Source organism: Bombina bombina, chromosome 10 (assembly GCF_027579735.1).
Source record: "Bombina bombina isolate aBomBom1 chromosome 10, aBomBom1.pri, whole genome shotgun sequence".
In the NCBI taxonomy this organism is placed as follows: domain Eukaryota; kingdom Metazoa; phylum Chordata; class Amphibia; order Anura; family Bombinatoridae; genus Bombina; species Bombina bombina.
Genome location: NC_069508.1, coordinates 169341111 through 169366028, shown reverse-complemented (window position 1 = coordinate 169366028; position 24918 = coordinate 169341111).

Below are 24918 nucleotides of genomic sequence, written 5' to 3'. Positions count from 1 at the left end.
GTTTAGTTATGCATAATGAAACAACTTTTGCAATATACTTTAATTATTTATTTTGCCCCCTTTTCATATAATTTAGCTCTGAAAATTGATACATTTCTAATACCCTGAATTTAAAGGACCACTACATACAGCAGAATTGAATAAATGATACATAGACAATAAAAATATAATACAATAGCATTTACTTTGAATTTGAAAGGAGCACTAGAATATTTTCTGGCAAATTTCAAAGTTAAACTGCACCCTGCTGACTTCTCAAGGATATAATCCTACTATATATCTGTCCCTAATTGGCTTTATCATATAAGAACTGCAAAATGATTCATTTTATAATAACTTTATTACTTTAAGTAGCCTTGTTGTCTGTGGACTAAAGCCCAGATTGGATCCCCACAAATAAGGCAAATGGTGAGGGGAGTTTGACTGTTGATAAATAACTGCAGTAAAAAGGATGTTAATTTGTTTTAAAAACGTTAAGACTTGGCTGATCTGTTATTCTATAGCAACACAACAGAAATTAGCACTGTGGAATCTGTTGGTACTCTACAAATACCGGATAATAATAATAATAATAAAATGTCTTGTAATTAAAAGGTGCTTACTGTCCCTTATCCCATTTTCCTGAACAAATAAAGCTATATTACAGTTTTATTTTTTATTTAAACAGGACATTTTTTTAAATAGACATTTCTGTGCTGAAACTTTTTTCCCATGAGCCAGTATCACACAAATGTGCACGCACAGATAGTTTCAAATAGTTTCAAAATAAACAGGTTGATTTGATAGATAGAGAATCAAATTGTAAACAGCTTTCTCTTTTAATGTTATTACGTATATATTTTGCTTGGTTAGTATTCTTTGCTATAAAGTAATCCTAGCTGAGCTAAGGAGCGAGCGCTTGTGTTTTTTTTCTTCTAAGACCTGAGATCTAATATGTTTGAGCTCTTATAACTTTTTTAATGCAATTTTATATTTTAATTATTTTTATTAGACAGTGTTATTATGAGTGTAACTGGACTGTACAATGTATTTTTGGGGGTCAATTTATCAAAGCGTCAACTGATAATACGCTTGAATTCCGCATTGTATTTGTTGCAAGATTGATCCGCCGTAGTTATCAAAGCATCAAGATCGGCAAATGTTGAAATTTGTGACGTAAAATACGATCCCACGATCTCAATCCGACGCAGATCGATGCTTGCATCATTACAGATGCTTTGAATTCACATTCGACTCTATTTGACACTTTTCCCAATTTATCAAACATTTAACAGGTATGCTCGCGACCTAGTTTTCAATCTGCCACCCTTGAGGTCACGGATGCCATAGAACTCAATGGGAGTCTAAAAACACAGAAAGCTTATGTTCGATGCTGCAAGAGAATGAAGTATATTACTTAATAAAAGTAAATTAGAAACTCTATTAAAATTGTATACCCTTTCTAAATCAAACAATATTATTGCTCCACATTTGGTGTACTAGTAGATATAGGGATAAAAATGAAAAATACATTACTACTTATTATTATGCTACAAATTTGTCTCTCATTATAAAGCAAGGGGACAATATGATTTCCACAAATTTGTTGAAAAGTTTTGCCCCAAACTTGTTACACTAATAGATATAGAGATAAAAATGAAATAAATACACAACATAATATAGCTAACTTCCTTTTTATTTTTTATGAAAAATCTATGTGCACCATGTTTAAGCCATGTAATACAAGTCCCACTCTCCACTTCGCACCAATTTTGACGCAACACTTTTTGCACCGAATTATAACGCAAACTCCTAAATAACCCACACACTAGTGAATTTTTCAACCACTTTTGATTGGAATATGCATAATCACATGAGTTATGACATCAGCCAATCTGATTCAAATATACATTTTAAACTATCACTTACAAATAAAATTGCTCGATACTTCTGTCATTGATCACTCATCAGAAATGTAAGATAAACATTGATGCTGACATTAGGACACACAGTGTAATATTTTAGACAAGGATTTTAAAATTCAAATTGATGTTTGATTCAATATAATCTTAAACTAATAGCTCAAAGGGATAGCCCACCTAACTTTAAACTGTCATGATTCAGATACAGCAGAAATTAAAATCACCTCTTTACTGTAATGCTATTTTCAGGGTATTTCTTCCTTCTCTTAAATTTATTTTTCAGTAAGAAATGTCATCTTATATGCCCGCCCATTTTATAACACCTGTGAAGGGGTGGTTTTTAAAACTAGATTGCAATCATGAGGGGTTACACAGGTACAGAGAGAAAACTGGCCCAGCTCTTAAAATATCCATTGATTGCAAATAAAGACATATGATATACTCTGATTACATGTTATATTCACAATTATTCCTGCTCAGACTAATAATACATTTACAATATATACATATAGTGGTATAAATAAACACAGAGATATGAAAAACAACATTGTTTAGAACAAAAAAAGGAATTTAGGGACATGTAAATATGTTTGCAAAAGATTTCTGACATAACACACACACACACACACACACACACACACACACACACACACATATATATATATATATATATATATATATATATATATATATATATATGTGTGTGTGTGTGTATATATACATACAAGTATGTGCAAAGATATATGTACAAATTATAGCATTAATAATCATTTATAAAAAATATGAGATAAAAGCATATCATGACTTCTAGAAATACAAATACACATTAATTTATGTGAAAGTATCATATAACAGATTTTATTTGTATAACAAATAAATATAAAAATAACTTTCTATGAGATATTATTTGTTGAGGTATAAATGTAGCAATTTCTTGGACAGCAGATGAAAAATAAAAGATTAGCTTTAGAGAAATCTGCTTGTTCATGGACAGTAATGAAATGGTATAAATAAAGTTGGGAAAAACCCGAATAACCGTGACATTGATGACTGTTAGTTAACAACAGTTCAATGCTCTTCGCACCGTACTTAACGAGCGTGTTTTTGATGGCTTTTTTGATAAATAAGGTTATCGTTTTCAGATCCGCGTCAGCGATATCTGGCTAGCGTATTGACGCCGGTGAATGCACTGAGATTGACGCTTTGATAAATTCACCCCTTGATGTGTGTTATGCAACGTTTTAGTCGAGCATAACAGTTACCCAGTGTTTTGCGAAAGTCACGCTAAACCGACAAGCATTAAAGGGACAGTAAAGTCATAATTAGACATTCATGATTTAGACAGAGCATATAATGTTAAAAAATCTTTCCAGTTTACTTCTATTTTATAATTTGCTTCCTTCTTTTGTTATCCTTTGCTGAAAACTTTATCTAGGTAAGCTCAGTAGCAGCAAAGATCCTAGGTTCTAGCTGCTGATTTTTGGCTGCATATATACAGTATAATGATTGTCATTGGCTGACCCATGTGTTCAGCTAGAAACCAGTAGTGCATTGCTGCTCCTTCAATAAATGATACCAAGAGAATGAAACAACGCACACTACTTCCGACGCGAGCTAAGAGCAGTGATTAACCCCTTATTGCTCGTGTGCAACAGTTAGCGCGCCACTCATAATCTAGTCCCAAAAATGATAATCGAAAAAATTGGAAAGTTGTTTAAAATTGCATGCTCTATCTGAATCATGATGGTTTATTTTTGATTAACTGTGCTTTTAACCTTTACATGCCAAAAAAAGTATATTTTACATTCTTCAGTACTGTTATTTAATTTGTATTGTATAACTTGTATAATCTCATGTACATGCTGCATTTTTGTAGCAATCACACACACAGAAATGCACACACACACACACACAGACATACACATACAAACACACTCATACAAACATATATACACACATTCATATACACACAAATACACACACATACTGTATATAGACACACACACACAGACATACACATACAAACACACTCATACAAACATATATACACACATTCATACACACACAAATACACACACATACTGTATATAGACACACATACACAGACATACACACACACACACACACACACACACACAGACATACACATGCAAACACACTCATACAAACATATATACACACATTCATACACACACAAATACACACACATACTGTATATAGACACACACACACAGACATACACATACAAACACACTCATACAAACATATATACACACATTCATACACACACAAATACACACACATACTGTATATAGACACACACAGACATACACATACACACACACTCATACAAACATATATACACACATTCATACACACACAAATACACACACATACTGTATATAGACACACACACACACACACACACACAGACATACACATACAAACACACTCATACAAACATATATACACACATTCATATACACACAAATACACACACATACTGTATATAGACACACACACACACACAGACATACACATACACACACACTCATACAAACATATATACACACATTCATACACACAAATGCACACACATACTGTATATAGACACACACACACAGACATACACATACAAACACACTCATACAAACATATATACACACATTCATACACACACAAATACACACACATTCTGTATATAGACACACACACACAGACATGCACATATACACACACTCATACAAACATATATACACACATTCATACACACACAAATACACACACATACTGTATATAGACACACACACACACATACACATACAAACACACTCATACAAACATATATACACACATTCATACACACACAAATACACACACATACTGTATATAGACACACACATACATGACACAAACAAAGACATACAGACACATGCACACACACACACATACACAAACACACACATACATATACACACTTACACACACACAAAGACACATAACACACGCACATACACACAGACACACACACATACACACACACAGACATACACATACAAACACACTCATACAAACATATATACACACATTCATACACACACAAATACACACACATACTGTATATAGACACACACACAGACATACACATACAAACACACTCATACAAACATATATACACACATTCATACACACACAAATACACACACATACTGTATATAGACACACACACACACACAAAGACACATAACACAAACACAGACATACAGACACATGCACACACACACACACACATACACACATACATATACACACTTACACACACACAAAGACACATAACACACGCACATACACACAGACACACACACACACTAATACACACACACACAAATACACACATACACAAATACACACATACACAAATACACACATATACACACACACACATTCTTTTTCTGTCCCTTACATTTGATATTTCTCATTATAGAAGACTTGCAGCTGCAGGTTATACATTTACCATAATCAACCAGAGGTAAAGTTGATTGGAAACCATAGTCCCAATGTGATTAGAAATCAGCTCATACTTTTTAAATAAGTGTCAAAACTAGAAAACTGAAATCACAACATCGTGATATCAATATAACACCTTGTGTAGTCTTCCTGCACTTTTACTTACCAGAAAAAGGAAATGGAAAATTCTATACTAAACTAGAAGGTATCTATTATTTCCTATCTTTTGTCACCTCTGAAATTGGAGTTTATTATGAGAGACAAATCCAGATTAAAACGTTCAGTTGTTTAGAGCATTATGGACTCCTATGTTTTACATTTGAATAATTTAGGACATGTGTCTGTTCTAAGACTTATCTGTATGTACAAGGGCATACTGAGGGATATTTGCATGGCTGCAATGTTTATCAAGGTTACATCAGATCAGGCGAGGTAATGACACGCCAGTGCAACTTGCTAAAATATATATTTTATTTCACCTCCTTTATGCATAGGAAAGGCATTTTTTCCCAGGCTGTCTATATTAGTTGTGTTTTTTATTCATGAATCACTGTTCAGGTGGTTATATCGCCTGCAGCTTAAATTTCCTACAAATATCAAAACTGGGCACCTGAGTAAAAAATTTAATACATCCATTTTCATTCTGTTCAATATTCTCCCGAGTCTCCTGGATGGAATAAATATTCCGACAGATGATTGCATGGAAACACACCATGCGGCCTGCGAATTGGAATGTGCACGGTTCAGTTGGGAGATATTTAAGATTAGTTTTTCCCTTTAATCAAATTCAAATGTTTGATGGTTCTACGCAAATTCGGTACAGAATAAGTGTTCGTCTTTAAGCTTGGTGCGCTGCTTCACTGCAAAATGTGTCAGTGCAGATATGCACCCGCCGTATAATGACATACATATGAGAAAATGATTTCACTGGGACTAGTCAAGTCTAAAAAAATATTAACTATTTAAATGACAGAAACCTAAATCTACTCCTAAGTCTTGATAGGTTGTAGCAGATCTCCTAAAACATTATCTATGAGCTTAAGTAATATATATATATATATATATATATAAAATAGCACAGATATTTTCTAATTAACTTACTGCATCTTTCAAAATAATTGCTCTGCGTACCCAGAAACAAGGAAAGCCAATTCTATATTAGTTAAGTGTTAAAATCTGCCTAGCTTTCACCTAGATTGCGAGTTATGTGCGCTATAGGGAACTTAACGAACGCAAGAATAGTTGCATTATTTAACCCCCAATAGCACAGCCATTACAAGTTTTTAAAAACCCAGCTTGTGCGTGCAATATGGGGGTTTTAAGCTCCATACCACACACAAAACAAGCCCTGTGCACGCTTTCCCCATAGACATCAATGGGGAGAGCGGGTCAGAAAATAGTCTAACACCTGCGATCACGGAAAGAAAAGCTCTTTAAAGCAGCCCCATTGAAGTCTATAGAGAAAAGAAAAGTTACATTTAAACCTAACACCCTAACATAAACCCTAAATCTAAACACTCCTAATCTGCTACCCCCGAAATCGCCGACACCTACATAATGTTATTAACCCCTAATCTGCCGCTCCTGATATCGCTACCACCTAAATAAAGTTGTTAACCCCTATTCCGCTGCTCCCCGACATTGCCTCAACTAAATCAAGTTATTAACCCCTAAACCTCTGGCCTCCCACATAACTACCACTAAATAAATGTATTAACCGCTAAACCACCAGCCCCCCACATCGCAACAACCTACATTAAACTATATTAACCCCTAAACCTAACGTAACCCTAACCCTAACACCCCCTAACTTTAACATAATTTAAATAGAGCTAAATTAAAGTTACAATTATTAATTAAATAATACCTATTTATTTATTTAAAACTAAATACTTACCTATAAAATAAACCCTAAGCTAGGTACAATATAACTAATAGTTACATTGTATCTAGCTTAGGTTTTATTTTTATTTCACAGGTAAGTTTGTATTTATTTTAACTAGGTAGACTAGTTAGTAAATAGTTATTAACTATTTACTAACTACCTAGTTAAAATAAATATAAACGTACCTGTGAAATAAAACCTAAGCTGCCTTACACTAAAACCTAACATTACAAAAAATTAAAAAAACTACCATTACAAAAAATAACAAACATTATCCAAAACAATAACAATTCTTCCTATTCTAATACCTTTTTAAAAATAAAAAATAAAAATACCCCAAAATAAAAACCCCTAATCTATAATAAACTACCAAGGGCCTTTAAAAGGGCCTTTAAAATGACCTTTTGTAGGGCATTGCCCTAAAGTTAACAGCTCTTTTGCTACAAAAACAAACAAACACCCATTAACAGTATACAATCCCCACCCCCCAAACCCACAAAATAAAAAGAAAGTAAAACCTAATCTATCCATTGCCCTGAAAAGGGCATTTGTATGGGCATTGCCCCTAAAAGGGCATTTAGCTCTTTTGCTGCTTAAGCCCTAATCTAAAAATAAAAACCCACCTCAAAACCGAAAAAATACATTACACAAATTAACAAACAAATTATCAAAATTTAGGGCCTTTTGTAGGGCATTGCCCTAAAGATATCAGCTCTTTTTCTGAAAAAAAAAAAAAAATTACAAACCCCCACTAACATTACAAACCCCCACCCCCCAAACCCACAAAATAAAAAAAAACTATCTAAAAAGCTTAAGCTACCCATTGCCCTGAAAAGGGCATTTGGATGGACATTGCCCTTAAATGGGAATCTAGCTCTTTTACATTCCCAAACCCTAATCTAAAATAAAAACCCTCCCAAAAAACCCTTAAAAACTAACCCCCAGAGATCCACTTACAGTTTTCGAAGTCCCTATTGAACGATCTTCATCCAGGCGGCGAGAGGTCTTCATCCAGGTGGCCTCTTCAATTTTCATCACGGCGGTGAAGTCCTCATCCAAGCGGAGAGAGGTCTTCATCCAGGCGGCCTCTTTAATCTTCATCCAGACGGCATCTTCTATCTTGATCCTGGTGGCGCAGAGCGGGTCCATCCTGAAGACATCCAGCACGGAGCATCCTCTTCATACGGTCACCGCTGTACACTGAATCTTCAATGCAAGGTACACGATTCAAGATGGTGTCCCTTGCATTCCTATTGGCTGAAAAATTTTAATCAGCCAATAGGAATTAGAGCTGCTAAAATTCTACTGGCTGTTCAAATCAGCCAATAGGATTTAAGCAACTTTCATTCTATTGGCTGATTCGAATCAGCCAATAGAAGAAGAGCTGCTCAAATCCTATTGGCTGATTTGAACAGCCAATATGATTTTAGCAGCTCTAATTCCATTTGGCTGATTCAACAACATGGAAGCTTCAGAGGCTAACTGTTTTTCCAGAGCCTAATATCGGAGGAGGAAAAACGGACAACAGAACTTAAGGTTAGACTCGCAATCCCTTACTCACAAGTATGAGAGGTAAGAAAGCCTCCCAGGTATGAAATACTAAAACAGAAACACACTAACTATATTGGTACTGAGGAACCTGTCTTTTTTTTTTAAAAAAAAGGTGATAAAATACAGTGGCAGTACCAGCCCAAGGAGGGGTTGACCAATAGCACCAACTCATTTTTTAACTGTCATATCTGACTGCAGTTTGCGTACAATAATGAATCCCAAATCAGATGGATTGGAAGACGAATATAGGTCATTTTTTTCATTATTTTTTTTTTTTTTCATTTTTAAATATAATATTTGAGTCATTTGCCCCTTTTTTCTTGTAATTTTTTTTGGTATGGTTTTTAAATTAATTTTGTATGAATGTATTTGGGTATTTTTTTGAATGACTGAATTTGGATATTTTATGTTTAAAAGTGTTTTATTGAGAAATCAAAATTTAAAGTGTTTTATTGAGCAACCAACATTTGAAGGATTCATATAATGCTTAGAAGAACTATGTATTATTAATCAATTGATGTTAATAAATTGCCATTGGTGAATTCAAGACATATGTGGTTTTGTGTGTAGAATTAACCATTAAAGATTGTGGATTTTATTTGCCTGTTCATCTATTTGCCTGATCATTTATGGTAGATTTATAATTGGATATGTTGATTATGGATTTCTATTTCTTCCTGCTTATAAAGTGGTAAAATCTGGAATAGAACAAAAATACATAAAGACTGAGGAAATACTGTTTTTAACGCAATAGCTTATAGCGCCCTCCCTATCCAGTTCTGTTTAATTTTTAATATACAGCTAGCTAGGAAGGATGTAGTATACAGAGAGTGGTTTGATTGGGTTTAGTTCAGCGCTTCATTTCAAACTAGATACTAAACTGTAGTTTATTGCTTAGGGTTTTTTTTTTTATTTTGGGTGGTTTTTTTTATTTTGATAGGGCTATTAGATTTGGTGTAATTCTTTTTTATTTTTGATAATTTTGTTTGTTATTTTTTGTAATTTAGTCTTTTTTATTTTTTTTATTTAGATCGTTTGTAATTTTGTGTTAGGATTTTTTTAATGTGTAGTTTATTAGGTGGCCAGCAACAAAGTTGCAGGACAACCTATTGTTATTGTTCGGATTATTATTATTATTCTTTTTATTCCGCCAAGCTTTGTATTCAATTGCCCATAACTGCTTAACTGTTTTTGCAAAGCTCTTAAAATCATGAGATATCTAAAAACTACATTTCAAGGGAAATAACACTGAAAGCCATATAGCAAACTAATGCCACATAGGGGACGGGAATTAGAGCTGAGGTCTTACAAGAGAAAGTTCAACTTATCAGACTCCTGCCTCAGACACTAAGATAACAAATTAACATCTACCTTGCTGCCACGACCCAGCATCTGCAAAAGAAGAACAACATTAACAATTTGGGATGAATTGGGGGGGGGGGGACACCTTGAACCAACAGGAACAAAAGAGGCGGAAGACAGGCCTGTAAGCTGTTAAATAGTGAGTACTAAGCCCCCACCCACTACACTGCAACAGTGTTGCTAAGTACACTCGCTCACTGCTAGATCCATGACAGGCAGGAGGTAAGGCCCTTATTATGTTACATGCTGACAAGCAACCCTACACTATCATAGGGGGTTGACCCTACATTGGACATTCCTATCTTAATTCCACCCCCTATTTTTTAACTTCCCCTGAATAAAAGACACTGACACCAGGTTGGGTTAAGACTGGTCATGGTCACTTTTATTAATAACTTAAAACATTTAACTGTAGACTTTCACAAAGTCTTCAACTTAAGTGGTGGCATCTGAGCATTCTAGCTAACCCCAAACATCAAGAGGACAAGGCTTTGTGTGATATGAAGGACCTCTGCTAGGCCCCGCCTATGAGGAGCAGTGAACGCCCTAGATGAGCACGGTCAGTAGGCCTGCGGAGTGGAGCACCCCTAGGGTCCACCCATTAGCTCAACTGTCCCCCCCTTTAAGGGGCTCCACCCTCAGATTAAGCCTTGACCTCCAGCTACAAGAGACTAACCTTATTAAATAAGGAAAGCTCTTACCGTCACAGCCCCTAAACTTCAGTAAGCAAAGCCCATTTCAAATTGGATAGGAATATTCCAAGACCCTCATCAGACAAGTGTACGCCAGTCTGTACAAGTGTCTCTTATCCGCTGATAATTTCTTGTGCCTCACTATTAACTCCCCAGTGGCCATGACTGCCTTCCCCACCCCCCTGTTCACTTTCCTCCTGACCCTATATGCTGCTCTAGGTGTGAAATTCCTCCACTGCAGTCTAGCAATGATATTAGACCAGCCTATTTTCACTCCTTGGAAGGCCGTAGTCAGACACCGGATGTCAGATTTCATAACCGTGATGAGTTCTAACGCTGGAGCCAAACTTAGGTCATTGCCCCCTAGGTGCAGAATGATTAAGTTGGGTCTCCCCCACCTACCCTGAGCTTCTTGAATCAATTGGGGGAGTTAATTCTATCGCAGTCCCCTGCTACCCAGCCACGGCAAGGAGACCTGAGATGGGGAAAATCCTAACTGCTTTCCATCTGGGAGGGCTATGGCTCTGATAGAGGCCCAGTGAATAAAGGAATGCCCCACTATCCATACCCTAAGGGCCGTCGGGAAACACCTAAAACAAACAAAAAAGGCACTTAAAACCTTACTCCTATACTTTTAACCACACTATGCAATTGAAAAGGGGGAAGGCAACCTGGACAAGAAAAACAAAGAATCATGCAAACCATTAATCCACTAAGAAGGGCGGATATAAACCTTATAGTGTTGGGACTTCCAGCGCCAAACCTTTTTATTGACTCTACTGGCCAACCTAAATCTGCAGCGCTAGTGGCCATCCCAATACAGAATGAGTGAGGAGCAATCTTCCTAGAGTCCAACCCAGCTAAGTTTGCCACCCTAGCTAACACTCGGTGGAATTGGTACATGGACTAGCATGTCCCATTCTCATGAATAAGCATTTGGCTAACACCTGTAGGCCGGACTTCTAGATAGGATCTAGTTAGCGTTACTGGACAAATCTCAGTAATTGCTTGAGCGGGGAGGGTCAGCCATACACTCAGTGCCTCTTGGTCTGTCTTGGACTTAGGTATGAAAACCAGAAAAGATTCATTAGAGACCCGAACATGTTCTACTTGAACCCCTTTACCACAAGTCTGCTTGGAAGGAGACACTAGCTCCTCGACCCGCAAGGATCCAAAGAAAGCAAGGGCATGTTTCGAAGTTGATTGAACAGACTTGGGGAAGAAGATGGATTAAATTGCGCAATCGTTGCCCCGTAATCGGCTCCCTTACATCCTGCTGACATGGTTCTAGCTGACCCCAACTTTTCACTAGTTGATTACTAGAAATGTACTAGAGAAATCATGCAACCCATACATCCTAATAAAGAATGCCACAGCAGACTATCTCCCATGCACGCCACCTTTCCTAACTCCTTCATTCCGTAAATGCAACAACCAGTCTAACACCAGTACCTGAGATCCATTATTCGGGGAGACTGACTTCTCTTGACAAAAACGTACCCACTCTTCCCAATGATGCTTAAAGGCCTTCCATGTTCACGGACCTAGTGACGCCCGTACTAAAGGTAACACCTCATCCCACCTCCTGCGATCTGCCATATAAGAGGGGGAACATGGTAGGCCATTAATTGCAGCCACTGGCACCAATCTCCTAAACTGCGCCCACTGAAATCTGGATAATGCATCCGCTACTACGTTCTTAACTCCTGGCACATGCCGTGCCTCTAAGTTAATATTCAGCAGCAAGCATTTCAGTACTGCAGATACCTCATGACTATCTGAGAAGAGGCAGACAACTTGTTTATGGAAAGACAATGCTTAGGTTGACAGACCAGAAAATTATGGAACAGTCCCTCAATCTGTTGCCCCACAATTCCACTGCAATCACTATTGGAAACAGTTGCAACAGGGTAAGATTTTTTGTGAAACCTTGCTTGGCCTAGCTTACTGGCCACGGTTCTGCACTCCACTCACCCTCAAAGTTCGCCCCGTAGCCAAAAGTGCCAGCTGCATCCGTGTAAAGATGCAATGTCTGGCTAGATATCGGGCCTTCTCTCCACAATAGAACCCCATTGAACTCTAACGTTGCCAAATGCACAAATCCTCCCTCATATCAGACGTGATTCTGATCTGCTTACTTTTCCTACCTCCATTCTTCAATTGCTCCTCCAAGCATCGGTTAAAGACCCGACCCATGGGAATCACCCTGCAGGGGAAATTCAGGAGCCCTAATAGCGATTGAAACTTCCGCAAAGGTATCCTATGTGCTGCAGCAGCCATAGAAACCGCTTCTAGCATTCGCCGGACTTTATCTTCCAGCAGGCAGCAGAGCATGGCTACTGAGTCTATCTTAATGCCCAAAAAGGTAAGTTTTGTGCAAGGGCCCTGTGTTTTAATCTCTGCAAGAGGATCACCAAACTTCTGCATTAGTTCCCTCATTATCTCCATTAACTGATTACATGCACCCGACCGAGGAGCCCATACTAGCAAGAAGTCGTCCAGGTAGTGCACAATAGTGCCTCCACCAGCTGCCAACTCTACGTCCTAATGCAAGAACAAACTGAACGTCTCGAAGTAGGCATAAGAGACTGAGCAGCCCATTGGCAAACATCTGTCTACATAGAATAAGCACTCGAATTTGATGCCCATCAACCAGAATGATGGCGGACGATGATGAATGGGAAGTAGGCGAAATGCAGATTCAATATCCAGCTTTGCCATCAAACACCCATACCTTTCTTGTTTCATCAGGTTGAGCACCTGATCAAATGACTGGTAATGTACTGAACTAATCACTGGATCTATGGCGTCATTTACTGACTGACCCTTGGGATATGACAAGAGTTGTATAATCCTGAATTTACCCGGTTCCTTCTTTGGTACCACCCCTAAGGTCGAAACCATCAAATCAGGTATCAGTAAAGCGGAAAATGGAGCCACAATGCGCCTCAGCAAGACCTCCTTACCTAATTTGTCCTATACCACCCCAGGATACTCGCTTGTTGACCTAAGGTTTCTGTGCCTTTTAGCCTCCAGCACCTGAGAAGAGACAGGTATGCTGAACCCATCTCTAATTCCTAAAAATAGTGTCCTGGCCACCTCCCTATCGGGGTAGGTGTCCAACCATGGCTTAATTTCAGCCAGGTTCAGAGGGGTGGGCTCCTTTGACCCTGCACTGTCCTTTCTACGGCTACATTCCAACCCGGGGTGTGGCCCACTGCAATAGAGGCAAACATGTTGAAAGGAGCAGTTACTTCCTTTTTCTTGTATTTCCAACATTGCCTCGCTTTATGCTGAACACCCTGTGGGTTGCGTGCCACAGCCAAATGCTGAGCCTCGGGCTGAGCAATTGGACTGCCCTGGTCCCAAGCAGGCCCAGAGATGCATGTCCATTGCCCCAAAAAGTCAAGACGGGGTTCCCGGACAGCTTACGGCAAAATTCCATGTCGTAGCTACGCCATAGGTGTTTGCCGTATCTAACATAGACATACGGCTAGATTACAAGTTATGGCTTTATGGCTGCTCGCTAATTTCATGTATGTTATTTTCATCACTCACCTTTCATAGCGCTGCTATTACAGGTTTGTAAAAAGCAGGCTTGCACGGACAATATGGTGGCGTTGAGCTCCATGCCTCACCCAAATTTAAGCGCTGCTTTGATGCGCTCGTGCACGATTTCCCCATAGACATCAATGAGGAGAGCCGGCAAAAAAAAGCCTAGCACCTGCATTTCGCGGAAATAAAAGCTCTGTATCACAGCCCCATTGATGTCTATGGGGGAAAGAAAAAGTTATGTTTAAACCTAACACCCTAACATAAAAACCACGTCTAAACACCCCTAATCTGCTGCCCCTGACATCACTGCAACCTACATTACAGGTATTAACCCCTAATCTGCCGCCACCTACATAATGTTATTAACCTCTAATCTTCCACCCTTAACATCACCGCCACCTACATAAAACTATTAACCCCTAATCTTCTGCTCCTGACATCGTCGAAACCTACATTACAGTTATTAACCCCTAATCTCCTGCCCCTAACATCGACGCCACCTAAATACACTTATTAACTCCTAATCTGCCGTCCTTAACATCACCACCAAGTACATTACAGTTATTAACCCCTAAACCTCTGGCCTCCAACATCACTAACACTAAATAAATATATTAACCCCTAACCCTAGAGTAACCCTAACCCTAAGCATAACCCTAAACCTAACGTAACCCTAACCCTAACACCCCGAAACTTATTTAAAACTAAATACATACTTACCTGTAAAAAAAAAACCTAAGCTAGCTACAATATAACTAATAGTTACATTGTAGCTATCTTAGGTTTAATTTTTATTTCACAGCTAAGTTTGTATTTATTTTAACTTGGTAGACTAGTTAGTAAATAGTTAATACAAACTTACCTGTAAAATAAAACCTAACCTGCCTTACACTAAAACCTAACATTACAATAAAATGAAATAAATTAAATTAATCAAATTATCTAAATTACAAAAAAAATAAACACTAAATTACACAAACTAAAAAACGAAATTATCAAAAATAAAAACAAATTACTCCTAATCTAATAGCCCTATCAAAATAAAAAAGCCCCCCAAAATAGAAAAAATCCTAGCCTACACTAAACTGCCAATGGCCCATAAAAGGGCCTTTTGCGGGGCATTGCCTGAAAGAAATCAGCTCTTTTACCTGTAAAAAAAATACAAACAACCCCCCAACAGTAAAACCCACCACCCACACAACCAAACCCCCCCAAATAAAACCTTAATAAGCCTAAATTAACCATTGCCCTGAAAAGGACATTTGGATGGGCATTGCCCTTAAAATGGTATTTAGCTCTTTTATTGCCCAAACCCTAAGCTACAAATAAAACCTACCCAATAAACCCTTAAAAAACCTAACACTAACCCCAGACGATCCACTTACAGTTTTCGAAGACCGGACATCCATCCTCATCCAGGCGGCAGAAGTCGTCATCCAAGACGGCAGAAGTCCTCATCGAAGCTGGCAGAAGTCTTCATCCAAGCGGGCAGAAGTCTTCATCCAGACGGCATCTTCTATCTTCATCCATCCATCCGGCGAGGAGCGGGTCCTTCTTTAAGACATCCGGCATGAAGCATCCTCTTCTTCCCATGGTCAATGTAGAATGAAATTTCCCTTTAAGGTATGTCATCCAAGATGGCGTCCCTTACATTCCGATTGCAATCAGCCAATAGGATTTTTTCTTTTCCCCTTTAATTGCTATTGGCTGATAGAATTCTATCAGCCAATCGGAATGTAAGAGACGCCATCTTGGATGACGTACCTTAAAGGGAAACTTCATTCTACATTGACCATCGGAAGAAGAGGATGCTCCGCGCCGGATGTCTTGAAGATGGACCCACTCCGCCCCGAATGGATGAAGATAGAAGATGCCGTCTGGATGAAGACTTCTGCCCGCTTGGATGAAGAATTCTGCCGCTTGGATGAGGATGGATGTCCAGTCTTCGAAAACTATAAGTGGGGGTTTGGTTGTGTGGGTGGGGGTTAGTGTTAGGTTTTTTTAAGGGTTTATTGGGTGGGTTTTATTTTTAGATTAGGGTTTGGGCTATGTAAAATAGCTAAATGCCCTTTTCAGGGCAATGGTTAGCTTAGGTTTATTTTATTTGGGGGGTTTGGTTGGGTGGGTGGTGGGTTTTACTGTTGGGCGGGTGTATTTTTTTTTTACAGGTAAAAGAGCTGATTTCTTTGGGGCAATGCCCCGCAAAAGACCCTTTTAAGGGCCATTGGATGTTTAGTGTAGGCTATGGGCTTTTTTATTTTGATAGTGCTATTAGATTAGGAGTAATTTGTTTTAATTTTTGATAATTTCGTTTTTTATTTTGTGTAATTTAGTGTTTTTTTTTTTGGTAATTTAGATAATTGTATTTGATTAAATTAATTAATTTCATTTTATTGTAATGTTAGGTTTTAGTGTGAGGCAGGTTAGGTTTTATTTTACAGGTAACTTTGTATTTGTTTTAACTAGGTAGCTAGTAAATAGTTAATAACTATTTAATAACTAGTCTACCTAGTTAAAATAAATACAAACTTACCTTTGAAATAAAAATACAGATCTTGTCATTTTAGGCTGTACCGCTCACTTTTTGGCCTCACCGCAAAACTAGTAATACCGGCGCTATGGAAGTCCCATTGAAAACGTTTTTTTCTTAAAATGCAATACTGACGTTGCGTGGCGGCCAAAAAGGTGTGTGGTACACCTATTCTGACAAGACTTGTAATAGTGGCGTTAGTGAAAAAGCATTGTTATGGGCCATAACGATGCTTTTGGAGTCATAACGCAAAACTCGTAATCTAGCTGATAGTCAATAGTGTCCATGTATTTAATGATGTCATTAGCCCTATTGGGGTGATGCTCTATATAGCATGATGCTAGAACTCGAAAGCACTGAAGCCACTCGAGATAATTATCAGGGCGCTTCACGTTCTTCGGACCAGTACCGTCTTCGCTGCGTTCTTTTTCTCTATGGGCCTCTACCGAGAGCTCAAACACATTAACATACTTTGTGTCTCTAATCTTATTCATGATTTTAGGTTTAAGGTGGGCATGAAGAAAAGGGACAAAACAGGAGTAAGATCCCTGCACATGGCAACCTTTCTTGGAGAAATTACAGATCCTGCTACCTGCGCCACACCATAAGGCACTGGGGCCCCTGATGTGCTACCTGCACTAACCATGCTAGTGTACCCGACTGCTGGCTGCACCATCCCTTGAGGAATGTTCGTGCCTGGCTCCTAACTAGAAAACCCTGAGATAACCATTGCTGGCCCAACTATCCCAGAGGGAGCCCCCTGCTTAGCTGTCCTCCTTTGCCCCTTAGAATTTAACCCTAATGAATGCCCACAATCTGAGTCTGAATCACTACTGGACCTCACCTTCACCACTTGACCTAGGGGAACCATCCTACCTTGAAGCTCCATGTGGCCAGATCCAGATGTCACCACCTGAGGAGTAGAAACAAGGGGGATGGGAGTACCCAGGCTTATGGTTTGCAGGCCTCTCCCACTCTTATCACCCCCTACAGTTAAGCCAGTCGCTCCATGCAAACTAACAGGCAAAGTTCTGACAATGAGGGTTGATGCTGAAACTACCCCTGCTGATAACTGTGCTCCCTGCTCCTGTACATGCATGCTGTCCACACTCATACTTGAGAGGCTCTGCATATGTGGCCTCTGAACCTGCGCTTGCCTTCTAGCCTTGCCCCTTAGTATAGCTGCTGCGCCTCTAACTGTTTTTGCTGCGTGCTGCATAGGTCCCCTGGCCGCACCCCCATCCGCACCGGTCACAGTGGGTACTCTCATCCTACCGGTGGGTGTGGATAAGGCCCTCCGTTTGCTTCTGGTAGCTGTTCTGCCATGTGTGACTGCTGTGCTCCGGTTGGTGACGTCACCGGAAGTTACATCATCGACTGCGTCTGGAGGACCGCAAAACCGGAAGTGAAGGGCCAGGCCGCCATGCTGCTGAGGCCTACACTTCTGTCGACACGGCATGCCTAGGAGGGAGCTGAAAGGAGGGGATAGAGGCACCGGAGAAGGAGATCGCCTCCGGAGTTGCCCCATGGGCCACCATGGCCATGATGACCCTAACCAACGACCATACAGCCGACAAAGCCTCCGCCAACAAGTCTGCTGGCATGAGGGGGCAAGAGCTGTGGCATATGCCGTTCCCCTGTGTGTCACAGCAGTTAGTAAAGTAGGGGGAGGTTCGGGGTTGTAACGCCTGACAGGGAAGGCGTTCCAGAGAGGGAAAAATCATCATGGGAACTACGATCCGGGTCTAGCACATCTGAAGCAGGGGCCAGATCACTCCCCTCCGATGAACCCGAGTCAGGGGCAGAAGGGGGTGACTGGAGTACATTGTATGATGAGGAAACAGAAGAAGGAGGGGGAGAACAGGCTCTCCCTCCCCCTGAATACTAATCTGTTTTTCTGCAGGTATCCTACGATGAGGAGGTGACACCATGGACTCCCTGAAGCGCTTGGGCACCACCGCAGATCTCCTGGCACGATCCATCTTGACAGCTCAGCTGCAGAAAAACACCTTGAACCAACAGGAACAAACTGCTAGATCCATGTCAGACAGGGGGTAAGTCCCTTAATACGTTACATGCTGACAAGCAACCCGGGGCACTTTTGGAGTCATTCTGTATCCAATATTTGTGTGAAGCCACCTCCAATACTTAAGATATCTGATTTACCCTGATTGCAATATTTGCAGCAGGTAGTAACACTGCTTCTTACTGATATAGAGCCTATCCCTGTACCTTATCATTTATTAATACAGACAGTAACTGTAGAGAGTATACATAAAGTTTTTTATTTACATATGAGCTCATAATTTCAGCATTTGAGCTTTAGTATGACAGTAACTAAATTTTTTCAGCTCAACAATTGAGTTTACAACATGTCATTATGCGCACATATTCTGTATTCTGTCATAAGTAGCTTAAATGTCTTTCCTCTTACCTATAGCCGACTACAAAATGGTTAATCTAGTGGTCATATATTTTCTTTTAATTTAGATTGCAGCAGAGCCAATGAGCTTATCCTTTGTGTTTTAAAGTCGAGTGTAAGGCACAGCACTAACAGGCTAGGATTGCGACTAGTTAGCTGAAACGCGTAAGCCAGAGTGCTGCACCCGCTATGAAGTTGGATTGACGTTTCCTCCTATGTTTTTAAGACGTACTGAAAGTTCTTCTTTTATTTATACTGAAGGAGTGGATTGTTATTCTATACAGTACTCTCATGCAAGTACACAGCTAAGATTACAGCAAAAAATGGAAGAGCTAGTTACCGCATCTGGCCAAAAGGGTCAAGCCCAGGAACCACATAAAGGTCTTTTTTCCTCCTGGGTCCCTATTCACAGCCAAAGTATGCAAAACTAACTCTTCCATTTTTGTTTTTTATTATTTGTTTTGTAATTTCCCCTATGGGCTTTGCACCCAGATTTAGGATTAAACTAACTCTTCCATTTTTGTTTTTTATTATTTGTTTTGTAATTTCCCCTATGGGCTTTGCACACAGATTTAGGATTAACTGAATGGGTCTCTGGAGACTGTGCAGCTGACTGTGAGTGCTATTGAGCACCCAGGGTTGTGCATTTTTCTGGGTCATAGGATGTGTACCCAGTCCAGTTTCAGAGTGCAGTCTATTTCTGTGTTTTTTATGTGTCTAGGGATGTTACATAAGGCCTGTATACCCTTGTGGGGTTCAAAGTATGCATTTTTAGGCTGTGAATATGGACCAGGAGGTAAGAGACCTTGACGTGGTTCCTGGACTTGACCCTATTGGCGGTAACTAACTCTTCCATTTTTGCTTTTAATCTTAGCTGTGTACTTGCAAGAGAGTGACAGACTTTATCTGCTGTGTGTGGTATATATATATATATATATATATATATATATATATATATATATATATATAACACACACAAAAACGGCACTCGCCAGCAGATTCACAGCAATGTTTAAAAGCAAAACTGTGGGAAGTCAGTTACATTTGGCGCCAAAGGATCAAGCCCAGGACCACGACAATGTCTCCCCCTTCCTGGGACCCTAAACCAGCACCCACACAATGCATACTTCCAAACAAACCAACTGGGAACCTCACAGGGTGACGCAGGCTTTTGCAACCTCCCCTATGTAAATACAAAACACAGGAATGGACCGCACTCACAGACTGGACTGGGTACACATCCTAAGCCACTGTTAACTCCACAGCCCTGAACACTGACAGACACCTGCAAAGCTGGTCCTGGGCTTGATCCTTTGGCGCCAAATGTAACTGACTTACCCCAGTTTTGCTTTTAAACATTGCTGTGAATCTGCTGGCGAGTGCCAGGTTTTCTGTGTGTTGTGTTTATTATGTTTGTAATGCTTCCCTGTGGACCTTTCACCCAGGCTACTCTGGGATTAACTGCTTGAGTTGCTGGGAACTTTGCAGCTGTCTGTCAGTATTCAGGGCTGTGGAGTTTGCTGTGGCTTAGGATGTGTACCCAGTCCAGTCTGTGAGTGCGGTCCATTCCTGTGTTTTGTATTTACATAGGGGAGTTTACAAAAGCCTGTGTCACCCTGGGAGGTTCCCAGTTGGTTTGTTTGGAAGTATGCATTGTGTGGGTGCTGGTTTAGGGTCCCAGGAAGGGGGAGACCTTGTTGTGGTCTTGGGCTTGATCCTTTGGCGCCAAATGTAACTGACTTCCCCCAGTTTTGCTTTTAAACATTGCTGTGAATCTGCTGGCGAGTGCCGGGTTTTCTCTGTGTTGTGTTGATTATGTTTGTAATGCTTCCCTGCGGACCTGTCACCCAGGCTACTCTGGGGTTAACTGCTTGAGTTGCTGGAAACTTTGCAGCTGTCTGTCAGTGTTCAGGGCTGTGGAGTTTGCTGTGGCTTAGGATGTGTACCCAGTCCAGTCTATGAGTGCAGTCCATTCCTGTGTTTTATATACTGTATATATATATATATATATATATATATATTATGATATAAAGGTTTGTTATTAAGAAAATTATTGTAAAAGTGATTTTAAGGGATATGGTATATGACTGGGAAGGGAGTATTACATACATAAATAAACATACAAATATATATATATATATATATATATATATATATATATATATATATATATATATATATATACACACATACAAATACACACACACACATAATCGATTTGAGCCATACCCTGTCCAACACCTTGCTATTTACTATATCCCTTCAAATCACTGTTACAACATGTATTGCAAGATATATATATATATATATATATATATACTGTATAAATATATATACTGTATATATATATACAGTAGGGCAAAATAGTATTTAGTCAGCCACCAATTGTGCAAGTTCTCCCACTTAAGAAGATGAGAGAGGCCTGTAATTTTCATCATAGGTATACCTCAACTATGAGAGACAAAATGTGGAAACAAATCCAGACAATCACATTGTCTGATTTGGAAAGAATTTATTTGCAAATTATAGTGGAAAATAAGTATTTGGTCAATATCAAAAGTTCATCTCTTTATAACAATACTTTGTTATATATCCTTTGTTGGCAATGACAGAGGTCAAACGTTTTCTGTAAGTCTTCACAAGGTTTTCACACACTGTTGCTGGTATGTTGGCCCATTCCTGCATACAGATCTCATCTAGAGCAGTGATGTTTTGGGGCTGTCGCTGGGCAACACGGACTTTCAACTCCCTCCAAAGGTTTTCTTTCGGGTTGAGATCTGGAGACTGGCTAGGCCACTCCTGGACCTTGAAATGCTTCTTACGAAGCCACTCCTTCATTGCCCGGGCGGTTTGTTTGGGATCATTGTCATGCTGAAAGACACAGCCACGTTTCATCTTCAATGCCCTTGCTGATGGAAGGAGGTTTGCACTCAAAATCTCACAATACATGGCCCCATTCATTTTTTCATGTACACGGATCAGTCGTCCTGTTCCCTTTGCAGAGAAACAGCCCCAAAGCATGATGCTGCCACCCCCATGCTTCACAGTAGGTATGGTGTTCTTTGGTTGCAACTCAGCATTCTCTCTCCTCCAAACATGACGAGTTGTGTTTCTACCAAACAGTTCTACTTTGGTTTCATCTGACCATATGATATTCTCCCAATCCGCTTCTGGATCATCCAAATGCTCTCTAGCATACTTCAGATGGGCCCGGACATGTACTGGCTTAAGCAGGAGGACACGTCTGGCACTGCAGGATCTGAGTCCCTGGCGTTGTAGTGTGTTACTGATGGTAGCCTTTGTTACGTTGGTCCCAGCTCTCTGGAGGTCATTCACTAGGTCCCCTGTGTGGTTCTGGGATGTTTGCTCACTGTTCTTGTGATCATTTTGACCCCACGGGGTGAGATCTTGCATGGAGCCCCAGATCGAGGGAGATTATCAGTGGTCTTCTATGTATTCCATTTTCTAATTATTGCTCCCACAGTTGATTTCTTCACCTTGCCTATTGCAGATTCAGTCTTCCCAGCCTGATGCAGGTCTAAAATTTTGTTTCTGGTGTCCTTCTACAGCTCTTTGGTCTTCACCATAGTGGAGTTTGGAGTGTGACTGTTCGAGGTTGCGGACAGGTGTCTTTTATACTGATAACATATATATACAGTGGGTATATAAAGGTAACCATTTGAACCATTTGAAAATCCATTTGAAAATCCTGGCGAGTGCATCCTTTTCTCCACTACCTATACTTTGATCCTGGAAGCACCCTGGGTGGTTGTCTGGTAACCGTGAGTGCTGGCCCTTTGCATACTTTATATATATATATATATATATATATATATATATATATATATATATATATATATATAAAGCATATTTCAGAACTTATTGAAGAATCCAATATTTTCCCTTTGGCAAAGTGCAATTTATGCTTAGCGCACCTTCAGGTTAGCAAGTTAATAACCTGCCTGTAAGGTACTACCATGGTTACTGGTGTTATGTTACATTAATGAATCTCGACATTATTATGTTATTTTTGACATTTATAGCCCTTATATGTTATGAGTTGGATTTTTCTCCTACATACAGTGTTGAGTCCTTCAGCACCATGGACAGCTCACATATTGTTTCATGGCTGAGGCTGCAGTCCTTGTGTGCATCATAAAACAAAGGGGCTGATTACAATCATGTAGAAAACATTATCTAATGGTTTTCTACAAAATTCACCATTAAAGCCTATTAAATTTTTTACAGATAAATCATTTGATAATCTTTTCTAAAGGATTGTGATCGATCAAAATGTTAAATTGTTTTCTGATAAAAATTAAACTAGAAAAAAAAACTAAGATTTAAAATAGACAATTGTGGACAGATACATTTTAGAAAAGTCACAAATAAAATATATGATCCAGTTAATGCATTACCTTTGTGCAAAGGGCCAGATTACAAGTGGCGAGCTAACAGTTATGCGCAAGCAAAAATGGGTTTATTGTAGGTGTTTGCGTGCATCAGGTTTATCACTTGTATTACAAGTTGAAAGTAAACACGTGAGCGTAATCGAGATTTACTATATAATGATGACTGTGTCCTCAGAGCTCTGGTTAACTGTTTCGCAAAACATTAAGTGGTCAATTTATTATAGTGCGAGTGGACATGATACGATGTAGCGTATCATATCCGCTGCACATCGATAAATGCCAACAGCATACGCTCTCTACATTTATCATTGCACCAGCAGTTCTTGTGAACTCCTGGTGCAATACCGCTACCTGCAGATTTAAGGCCAATTGCCCGCTAGCAGGGGGTGTCAATCAACCCGATCATGTTCGATCAGGTTGATTTCTGTCTGCCGCCTCAGAGCAGGTGGACAAGTTTTGGAGCAGCTGTCTTTAGAAGGCTCGCCGGAGCCTGAAGTCTCGCCGGAAACATGGGGCATCAAGCTCCGTACAGAGTTCAATAAATATGCCCCTACGTGATGCAAAATACATCAAAAATACATTACAAAGTACAGTTACACTCATAATAACTCTATCTAATAAAAAATATTTTAAAAAATAATGCACATAAAAATTATGACGACTCAAAGATATGAGCTCTCAGGTGTTAGAAAAAAAGGCAGCCAAAGGACTTTAACTTACATTAATGTCTAAATATGTATATTTTTGCCTGGCGGTCAGACAGTGTAGCAGACAGATCAGCACTGTACTCTCCCTGCACAAGCACCACGCATGGTGCATGAAGGACGGTGTGTCATGCATGGGGGAAACCAAAGCAGCAGACAGAGGCTAAGGCCTCTAGTTATGAAGGTCTGGCGGACCTGATCCGACACTGCGGATCAGATCCGCCAGACCTCTCTGAATAAGGCGAGCAATACGCTCGCTGTATTTAGCATTGCACCAGCAGCTCACAAAAGCTGCTGGTGCAACGCCGCCCCCTGCAGACTCGCGGAAAATGGGCCGCCAGCATGGGGTGTCAATCATCCCGATCGTACTCGATCGGATTGATTTCCGGTGATGACT